Here is a 9,436-nt window from a genome sequence, read left to right on the forward strand (position 1 = left end):
ATCCTGGGTTCAGTTATAGGTCCCTCACTACAAGAAGGTCCTTGAGGTGCTGGAGTGAGTTCAGAGAAGGGAACGGAGCTGGGGAAGGGGCTGGAGCACAAGTGTGATGGGAGCTGCTGAGGGACCTGGGGGGTTCAGCTGGAGAACAAGAGCTGAGGGGAGACCTTCTGATCTCTGAACTGCCTGAAAGGAGCCTGGAGCATGGAGGGAGTTGGTCTCTTCTCCCAAGCAACAAGCGATAAGACAAGAGGAAATGGCCTCAAGTTGCACCAGGGGAGGTTTAGATTGGATATTAGGAAAAATGTCTTCATGGAAAGGGTTGTTAGGCATTGGAACAGGCTACCCAGGGAAGTGGTGGAATTGCCATCCCTGGAGATGTTTAAAAGACTCATAGATGAGGTTCTTAGGGACATGGTTTAGTGCCAGTGTTGGGTTAACTGTTGGACTTGATGATCTTGAGGGTCTCTTCCAACCAAAATGATTCTATGATTATACAATTACATAATACGGTGTGTTTCACATCTCACCCCCTTCCACCCTTCTGGGCACTTGTTTGAGTGGTGACAGGAGACCCCCAAGTGATCTGCTGATGCATGGGGGCATGAAGGTGATGAGCATTGCCTGAAAGGTCTGTTTGGCTGAGCTTATGAGCTACCAAGGTGGCAGATAGGCAGGTGTAGTCTTGAGGGCAAGTAGGGGCCATCCTTATTTGAGGGAACAGAAATGGTGTCCTTGGCTTCATTGACATCAAGCCCTTACTTGCATTAGTTAGGATGGGGGGGGGATATATGAGATAATGCAGCACATTAGATTCCTTCCAGAATTTAAGTCAAATTAATTCAGACTAATATCTCTCTTTATTTCATAGATAAATATCTGGGTTTGTTGCTGGGAATAAAAAGGAAATATCCTCCAAAATGTTCTCCAGATGGTTACAGAGGAGATAATCTGAACAGTGATTGGCTTTTTGGGGTAGAGAGAAATCACTGTATTTCAAGGAGAAGAAGAAAACTGTGCATGCATTTTGCATGAAGAGGTTATTTGAGATCATGACAGCTATAATGAGAGAGCGATCATCTTGCTTGTGGCTGTACAGAGTGGAGGTCAGACAGCTCTGAATTAGCAGAGTCATTAATATTCTACTACAACATAAGGCTGGAAGGGACCTTCTAGGTCATCAAGCCAACCATGGCATATAATCCCATTTGAGAAGAGCTGGTGACATTGGAGGCTAAGCACTGGAGAAAATGCTTATGGAGACATAAAGTACCGGTTACTGACCAGGTGGTTAACAGTGAGCAGGGGCAAAGTTTTTGTTAACGGACTTGAGGGAATTATGTACCTGACTGAGATATCTCGGAAATTTCCAGTACTTCTAAATAACTTCTGTATTCCTTGCTGTGTTTGGGGAAAAGAGGCTTGCCTCTCCACTAAGCATCTTGTGTTACCAACCGTGACAACGTGGGGGGAAACATTGTGCTCCTGCGTGGATCAGTGTCAACTGCTAGGTAAAGAGGAAAGGAGGAATGATCCTGCTTGCTCTTTGGTGCCTTCAGTTCTTCCTGGAGCTGTGGGTCCTCAGCACTGTGGAGATCATCCCCTTTAGGGTGGCCTGTGAGATGTGGAGGACACAAAATGTTGACTGTTCATGAAGTATGGATGCAGGAGACAGTGATATGGAGCAGGGAATTGAGGTGCCAGGGTTTCTTCCTGGGAATCCCACTAGATTCATGTCTTAGCTTTGCTTGAATAGAATTGTAATTCCTCTCTCTCTTTGTTCTCATCCATGTAACGTGCTAAGATAATTACATTTTTATATCTCACAGGGATGTTGTGAGGTTTCTCTAACATTTATCAAGTGTTTGAAGAAGATCTTATGAAGGTAGAGTATAAGTACCAGAAACTACTAACAATCTGGAAGAAGATCCTTCAAGCAATGTAGGCGAATTCAAGCTGGAACTATGGAAAACAGGTTTTAACAGCAAAATTAATTAACTGCTATGGCAGCTTCCCAAGAGAAGTGGTAGATTTTCCATTGCTCGAAATCATAAGTCAAAGCTGCTCTGAGTTTTTGAAAGACAGGCTCTAGCTTAAATACAAGTTATTTGGTTCAATGCAGAAATCACCAGATGATGTAGGCAACAGATATGATGATCCTGTGGAGTTACGAATGTATGCTTCATCTCTGGATGTTTTTAATCTGAGAAGGAGGGAAACCACAGCAGATTTTTCTGTTAGTGACATATTCACCAGGTCCCCCCTCCAGTGTATGGCCCTTGTTTCTTCAAGCAAGTTTCCATTCATGTTGTTATACCAGCTCCTAAGTACTGTCATCTTATTTGGGGGCATAACAGTCATTCTGGGAACCACTGTGACATTACTTCTGTCACTTTTTTAGATGCCTGATAGATTTTAGTGTTAGTTTTTTTCTTCTACCTCTGATTTAGTAGAGAGTATGTGTTGAAAAAGTTCTGTCTCATGCCAAAGGCCAGCCAAATGACCTCATGCTCTAAGATGGTCAGTGCTAGAAATACAAGCAAAGCCCAAGTATCTGAAATACCTGTGAAGGTGTTTTATCTCTATATTTATATTCACTTCTTTTCCCCTTTATTCCATATACTGCTATCCCAGTAGTGCACAATTCTGTTTTCTATTTATACATAGACCTCAAATACCACAAAAAAGTATTTTGGAAAATGAAGCTCTCCACTCTTCTCTGATCTCTACCTGGGCACATTTTCCTTCACGTTTATGAAGTTGGAAAGGACCTAGTCAAACTTGTTTTGCTTCCACCTTCCATACACTCTTAGACTCCCTGTGATATTCTTAGACTCCCTGTGATACCTGCTTAGGATTTTAGGCAGACTTCTGTCTCAGGTTTGTCACTTCATGGCCAGTGGGCTAGATAGAGGTTTGGGAAGAGTATATCTGGCAATGGAAAGTATCCAGCTGTCAACTGTGCCAGAACAGGCCAACATGCCTGAACATGCTTTGATCATGTCTAGCTGTAACATTCACATGGAGTAAGGCAATGGATCTGGTGAAAGGAGTGTCTTGGTACCATAAGTCCCATTTTCCACATCTACTGCCTACACAAGAGTTTGCCAAAATCCACAAGACTCTTCTCTGTTAAAGAGCTTAGACTTCCTCATCATGTCCTAAGGCCAAAAAATGCTTTTTCTTTTTTCCTTTTCTAAAACGCCCCAAATCATCCTCAAAGATCAAACATGATTTGCTGCTTATGCCAAATTTACAAAGACAAGTTACTCTTACAAAGCTCTCTACTCAGGACAGTCAAATAAAAAGCTATTAGTATTTTCTAATGTGATAGATTAAGTTTTAGAAGAGGAAAGAAGGTATTGTGTAAAAAACAAATAGGTTATTCTTACTACTATTTTAAAAGGGATTATAACATGAACTATGACGAAAGACAGTTGAGAGGTGACCTTTGTGTTAGGAGGTGGGGAAAGAAAAGCATTTCATCAAAAAGATCACACCTGAAAAAATCATTTGATAGTGATGATGCAGTAACTGCTACTGTAAATACAATTTTCTCTATTTTTAAAGAACCATTTGGTTTCCAGACACACAATTCAACATTGTGCTAACTGGCAGCTTTGGTGTTTAAAAATGGATTGTGTCGAGACAAGGTAATACCCAGAGGCAAATGTGCTGTTAGGAAAGAGCTGTACAGGTTTATATTAAAGCCACAAAAGGGCTTTGTGACTGTCAGGAGTCAGACAAAGGGCAATCTTAAATCTCACCAACACACTTAGCTGGAGTTTGCAGAAGTCATCTTCTGTCTGATGGCTACCTGGACTAACTTTCAAAAATGCAGGAGCCTGAAGGATAGACTCTCATGACCATATTTCCATTATGTTCGGGCAAGAAACTGGACTGGTTTTAGACTGCGGTAGTTTTTGGCTGAAGAGATTTCCTAACATATAACAAACAATGGTTCTTTAAACATGTTTTGTGCTCTGTTGCCTTCTCTGAGGACTTACAACAACAACAACAAATTCCTCATTTTAAAAACCCATTTTTTTATTTTGTGGTACCGGATCTATACATGCCTCTAGGTGTTCAGGTGCCTTTTGGACACCTGACTAAGAGATAGCTACTTTTATGCATCTGACACCCCTGTTTTGAAAAACTGAAATCATATCTCTTCCTTTCATGTACTAGTTGCTTTTCCAAACACATCTGAATGAAGGGAGATCCTTGCTGCTGGGCACTACAGAGAATAGAGGACTCCCCAGGCTTCACTACACAAAAACATTTTAAAGTCAGAAGGGAACATGATGATTTGCCATCTGTGTGGAGCAGACCAGAAAGCATCACTCAGCCATTTCTGCAACAGTCCCCTAACTCAGACTGAGCAGGTGAATTAGACCCAGTCTCAGTTCAATATTTCCCAGTGACAGAGAAGCTGCTGCCCCTTCTGTGATTAGTTTAGAAGTTTAGAAGATATGCATACACACACAAATACATTGAATTTCCATCCTGAATTCCTATTTGTGCTCCATATCATGAGCTAATTCCAGGTCTAATCAATGTAGCACTGATGGAGAGGGTAAATGAAGATCTTAACTGGTACATGTTGTGCCAGACAAGTTGGCAGCAGGGCTGGATATAACCTGGTTCTTGGTATCATCTGGACAAATCCCACATATACCTTTCTACTCCACCTGCAGGGAGGCTGGAAATACCGATGTTTTCTCTTTTCTTTGTCTACAGGCTTTTCTATTAGAGACAAAGCCACCTTCATCCCTTCTCTCCTTGGGTTCCTTCCAGCCATCTCCAGTTCCTCCTTGCATCATAGAGCCACTATTCCTTGTCTTGGGCAGCAAAAAAAGTGAGTTTCATTCATTTTTGTTGCCATTTTTTTACTTCTACAAATGAATTTCATGGAAGAAAAAAAGGAGGTGCTACCTACCTCACCTGTGTGATAACCAGGACATATGTGTTGGTCAGCCCATTTCGTGGCCTGTGAGGTTGTGAAAAAAAAACCCAAAACTTCCAAGAGCTTTCTGGATGTATTGGATAGTCATCTAAAGTCCCTGAAGAAGAGGTTCAGTGTTTTAGATGATTACCAGACTTTTGTGCCAGGCTCTGCTCCCAGTTTTCCCTCTTTAATGTACCCTGCCCACTCACTTTATTTCTAGGATTGTATATTTTTATAAACTCCTCAAGGTTTTTCTGACCGTTCTTTGTGACTGATGTGGACAGGCTGCCAGCAGCCTGCTTTTTGCCAAATGCTTCCTCTGGGTTTTTTTATCCCTAAAAAGGGAAAGACCATAATTTGCTAGGTGTGCCTGCTCCTGCTCGTTTTGCTTTGAGACCAGTCCTCAGTGCAATACACAATAGGACATGTTATCTCCACATGGCATTGTTGTCACCAAGGGCTAAACCCATCTCATCTTCATCCATTACAGCAAGGAGAAGTCTGTGCAGAATGCAAACTTGATGTTGGGAGACGGGAACCTTGTTAATTAAAATGTCAGTGACTCAAATCGCCTTAAGGTGAGAGAACTGCATTTATTATTACTGTTGCTGATAATGATACAGTCAGCTGGTACCTTGTAGAAGCATAATGCATTTCATTTATCTTCACAAGGCCTGCCCACTTTGCATTCTTCCCCTATGCCTCACATATGGCTCAAGAGAATAATGAAATAAAGCTAGAGTTGGAAATAAAAGGAAAAAAATGGCAGTGTGTTTATTTTTTCCATTCTGTTAGACTATACTCATCCCTTATCATTCTGCAAATCTTGAATATGATATCAGAGATTATCATCGTCTTTATAGAGGATGGAGGAAAGGTCTACAAAAGGAAGTGCCTTAAAAGTATGACAGAAAGGCTTAAAAGCTGTGGCTAAAACTGCCCCCCATTTCATCAGGTTCTTAACAAGTAGATAGGGTCACATCTATGATTTATTTAGAGCACTAAGCTCTCACTGAAATCACAGTGCTGATGAGATGCGAACCCTCTTTTCCCCCTGCTTTGCCAATGAAAAGCAACGAACAATGTGACCACAGTTTTTTCTAGGGCAGAAAATGCTCAGAGCTTTCTCATTCCAATGTGTTAGCCTAACCAGGAGGTAACACTTCTTTTGCAGATACGTAAGCATCTGCAAGATCCCACTATAGCAGGAAGCATGTGCTTCAAAAGCTGCAGTGAATGCAAACTCAGCTTCAAGATAATGGGCCTTTTTAGGCCTTGAGATACAAAATATTTCTGTCAGGACAGCATCTATGAGGCAGGCTCCAGTGATTCTGCTTCCACCTGGGAGTAGTTCCCACAAAGGCCAGCCAAGTCATTAACAGTCTATGACTAATTGCGTGTTGTAAGACAGGCATAAAGAAACTTTCCTTTGAGACGGAGCTCAGCTTGAGCCCTGCTGCTGGTTTTTCATCGTGGTGCATTTAGCCAGCATTTATCTGCTGTCTTGGTGTTGTCATTCATGGCAACTCTGGTCAAAGGATGGACCAGGAGAAGCTCCACTTAAAAACCTCATCTGGCCATGACCTCTGCTGCTGGTGAACAAGACATAGCATGAGATACAGAAGTGAAACCCTCCCTGGGAGCCTTTGCACACGCTTGCCATTGCAGCTCTGCACGTGCAAGAATCCCATTAGCATCGCCTCACTGTTGCTAGGAGATGACATTGTCTTCAGCTGCGCCAAACCGTGACTCAGCAGGTTGTAGTAGCATGTTCCGTTGTTGTGAAAGAGAAGGCATCAACTCTGAGCTGTAGAGATGCGTCTGAGGAGCAGAGCAAATGCCATGAGAGGAAGAAAAGGTCGAGTAGGAGACGGACGCCAAGGTTGCAATGAGGAGCAAGAGGGAGTTTTTAGGATTGAAAACTCAGTTTCAGAAGTACCTAAGGCCATTTCTGCATTTTAGCACAGCACAGAGCTGTAAGGATACCCCATTAAGTCTTGTACAGATCAAATCATACTTTGGGAGCATCTTGGATGTATTCGCATGACTTATCCAAGCAAATATAGACTGACTATAAGGTTAAACTATTTCTGGGCTGAGCCTGTTCTCTGCTATGCATGTGTGCATAAACACATTTGATTTCCACTGAAATTCAGTGGGATTATTATTAACTTTGGCAATTAGGGGGAAAAGTATGTATCTTATATTTAGGATTTAGTGTATTTTCTAGTGAAGAGCTGTGCAAGGCTGTGAATTGGTACCCTGAAGGAGAAGAGATAATCTTGTCCAAACCCTCAAACTCTAAGGTCTTGTATGAATATTTGCTCATTTTTTTTTTAAAGAAAACAGCAGATATCTGATTATGCTGGTGTTTTAGGTTCTGTTATTAACCTCTTACATGCTAGACATGTACAGTGCATGGGATAATCACAGTTTCTATAGAGTGACTCAGGCTTCAGGAAACTACTGCAGTACTAATAAATAGTAATAAACAGAACGATTATTTCACTGGCAGGAAGAACGGATTCTGGAAGGGAACAGAATTAACGTGTATGATTTTTACCCTTACACCAGAGTGTTTCTGACAGCAGGACTATTGTACACTGCCCAACAAGGAGCAGAAGCAGCAATCTGTGGCTGCTCTGACTGATATCATTAACCAGCACGACATCCCAGTAGCTCTTCTTATTTGTAGTGAAAGTGGCATTGAAAAAAAAAAATGCATTCACCAAGGAACAAATAATTGAATAAGTGAAAATAACTAATAAATGTGTTGAAATTCTAATCTCTCAGTAGGGAAAAATACAAGTTGTATCAGATCATTACCTGAAGTTGACTACTCACTAACTTCTACCTTGGGACTCACATTTCAGTGTGGACAGGCAAAACACTGGAAAATGAACACTTGGGCAGTCTTTCCTGGCCTGGAATGAGCCGATAAAATGAGCTGTTGCTACAAATCTTGTCCTTTCAGTCTCCTCTGGTTCTTACGCATGCCTTGGTCTTATAAATAGAGTGTCAACTGGAGAGTCTTTACTAAGGGCCTATGCAAAAATGCTTTGAGATCTTCTTGATAGGAGAGGAAGGTGTGCAGTGGTGGATGGGATGCTACCAGGAATCTGCTCTTTGTGACAGAGTATCAGAGCCTGTTTTCCTGCGATTGAATTGCACCTTGCTCTCAGAGAGGTCCAATCCCCTACAGAAGCAGAGGAACCTCTGTAGAAAGCCACTGCTGGTTTTGGACGGCTGCCTCATGTCCCTGATGAAGACTTTTCTCTCCTGGCCTTCTAAATTGTTGTCTTCTCTATTCTTCTCACTGTAGGTTAGTTTCCAATGGATAGCACTGTGACACGTACGTGGATCATAGCATCATAGAATCATTTTGGTTGGGAAAGACCCTTAAGAGTCTGCTGAGTTGATGGGTGACAAGTTTTAGGGTTAAGGTTACCCCCGAAGTACTTTGCTTAGGAAGCTGTCAGATTAGTATTAGCTGTCAGAAAAATGACAGAGGTCTTTCTGTAATGATCCTGACAGTATTTCTCTGGGTTCACTATCTAGATGACTCCAGGACTTACAAAGCAATCAAATCCCTTGTCTACATGATATACATAAACACACTCAGCTGTACCCCCTGCACCAGAAGAAGTGAATCAGACCTTTAGACTCTCTGAATTGAATTAAAAAGTGAAGAACAGCTAGGTCCAAGATCAACCATCTCAAAAGAAGAAAAAGAAGCCAGAGAATCACAAGACCTCAGCTTCAACAAGTTGCTGCTTTATACCTGATACTTCGCTTTTCTGCCCAAGACCTTCTTAAAGGGTGAAATGTCTTATGTGTCTCTCGCAGGACTTTGTTTAGGAAGAATCCTCCTGCCTCCCCAGCCTCCTGAATCACTCAATAATTACTTTAACTGATTCAACGCTCTCCCTCAAACTCCAACCGCCCCCCTCACCACCATTCAACTTTAACACAAGACCACACTGTTTCTCGGTTTCCAATGCACCCAAAGCTATTCAGGCCACTTGTTCCTCTCTGAATGGAGCTGACAGAGCTGCTTTTGTATAGAGGCAATTTTGGATTTAATTGGAGGCCTACTGGGGGCAGGGTTGGGGATGCTGGGGGGAGGGAATGGGGTCACTGGGTCAGAGCTTTGGAAATATCACCTCAAAAGAGAGTTCAAGGAGAAAATGAATGTGGGTTAGATGTTCGGGAAGAGGTTTTGTGTGTGTCTTGTGTATGGAGCGGCAGTGCTCCCCATTTTCCAGAGATGATCGTGATACCTATTTGGCATCAGAATGCAAACCAGGTCAGGTCCAGGTCAGATGGCTTTAATAGCCATTTTGAATTTGTGATGACAGATCCCAGGGTCCTTTTTGCAAGGATCATAGAATAATTCAAGCTGTGGTGAAGGAGGTCTGATGTCGGAAAGGTCACTTGCTGCAGTCCGTTCCCTCAGGTCAGGCTTTCATCATGCACATTAAAGGAGCTTCG

Source organism: Caloenas nicobarica, chromosome 2, assembly GCF_036013445.1.
Source record: "Caloenas nicobarica isolate bCalNic1 chromosome 2, bCalNic1.hap1, whole genome shotgun sequence".
In the NCBI taxonomy this organism is placed as follows: domain Eukaryota; kingdom Metazoa; phylum Chordata; class Aves; order Columbiformes; family Columbidae; genus Caloenas; species Caloenas nicobarica.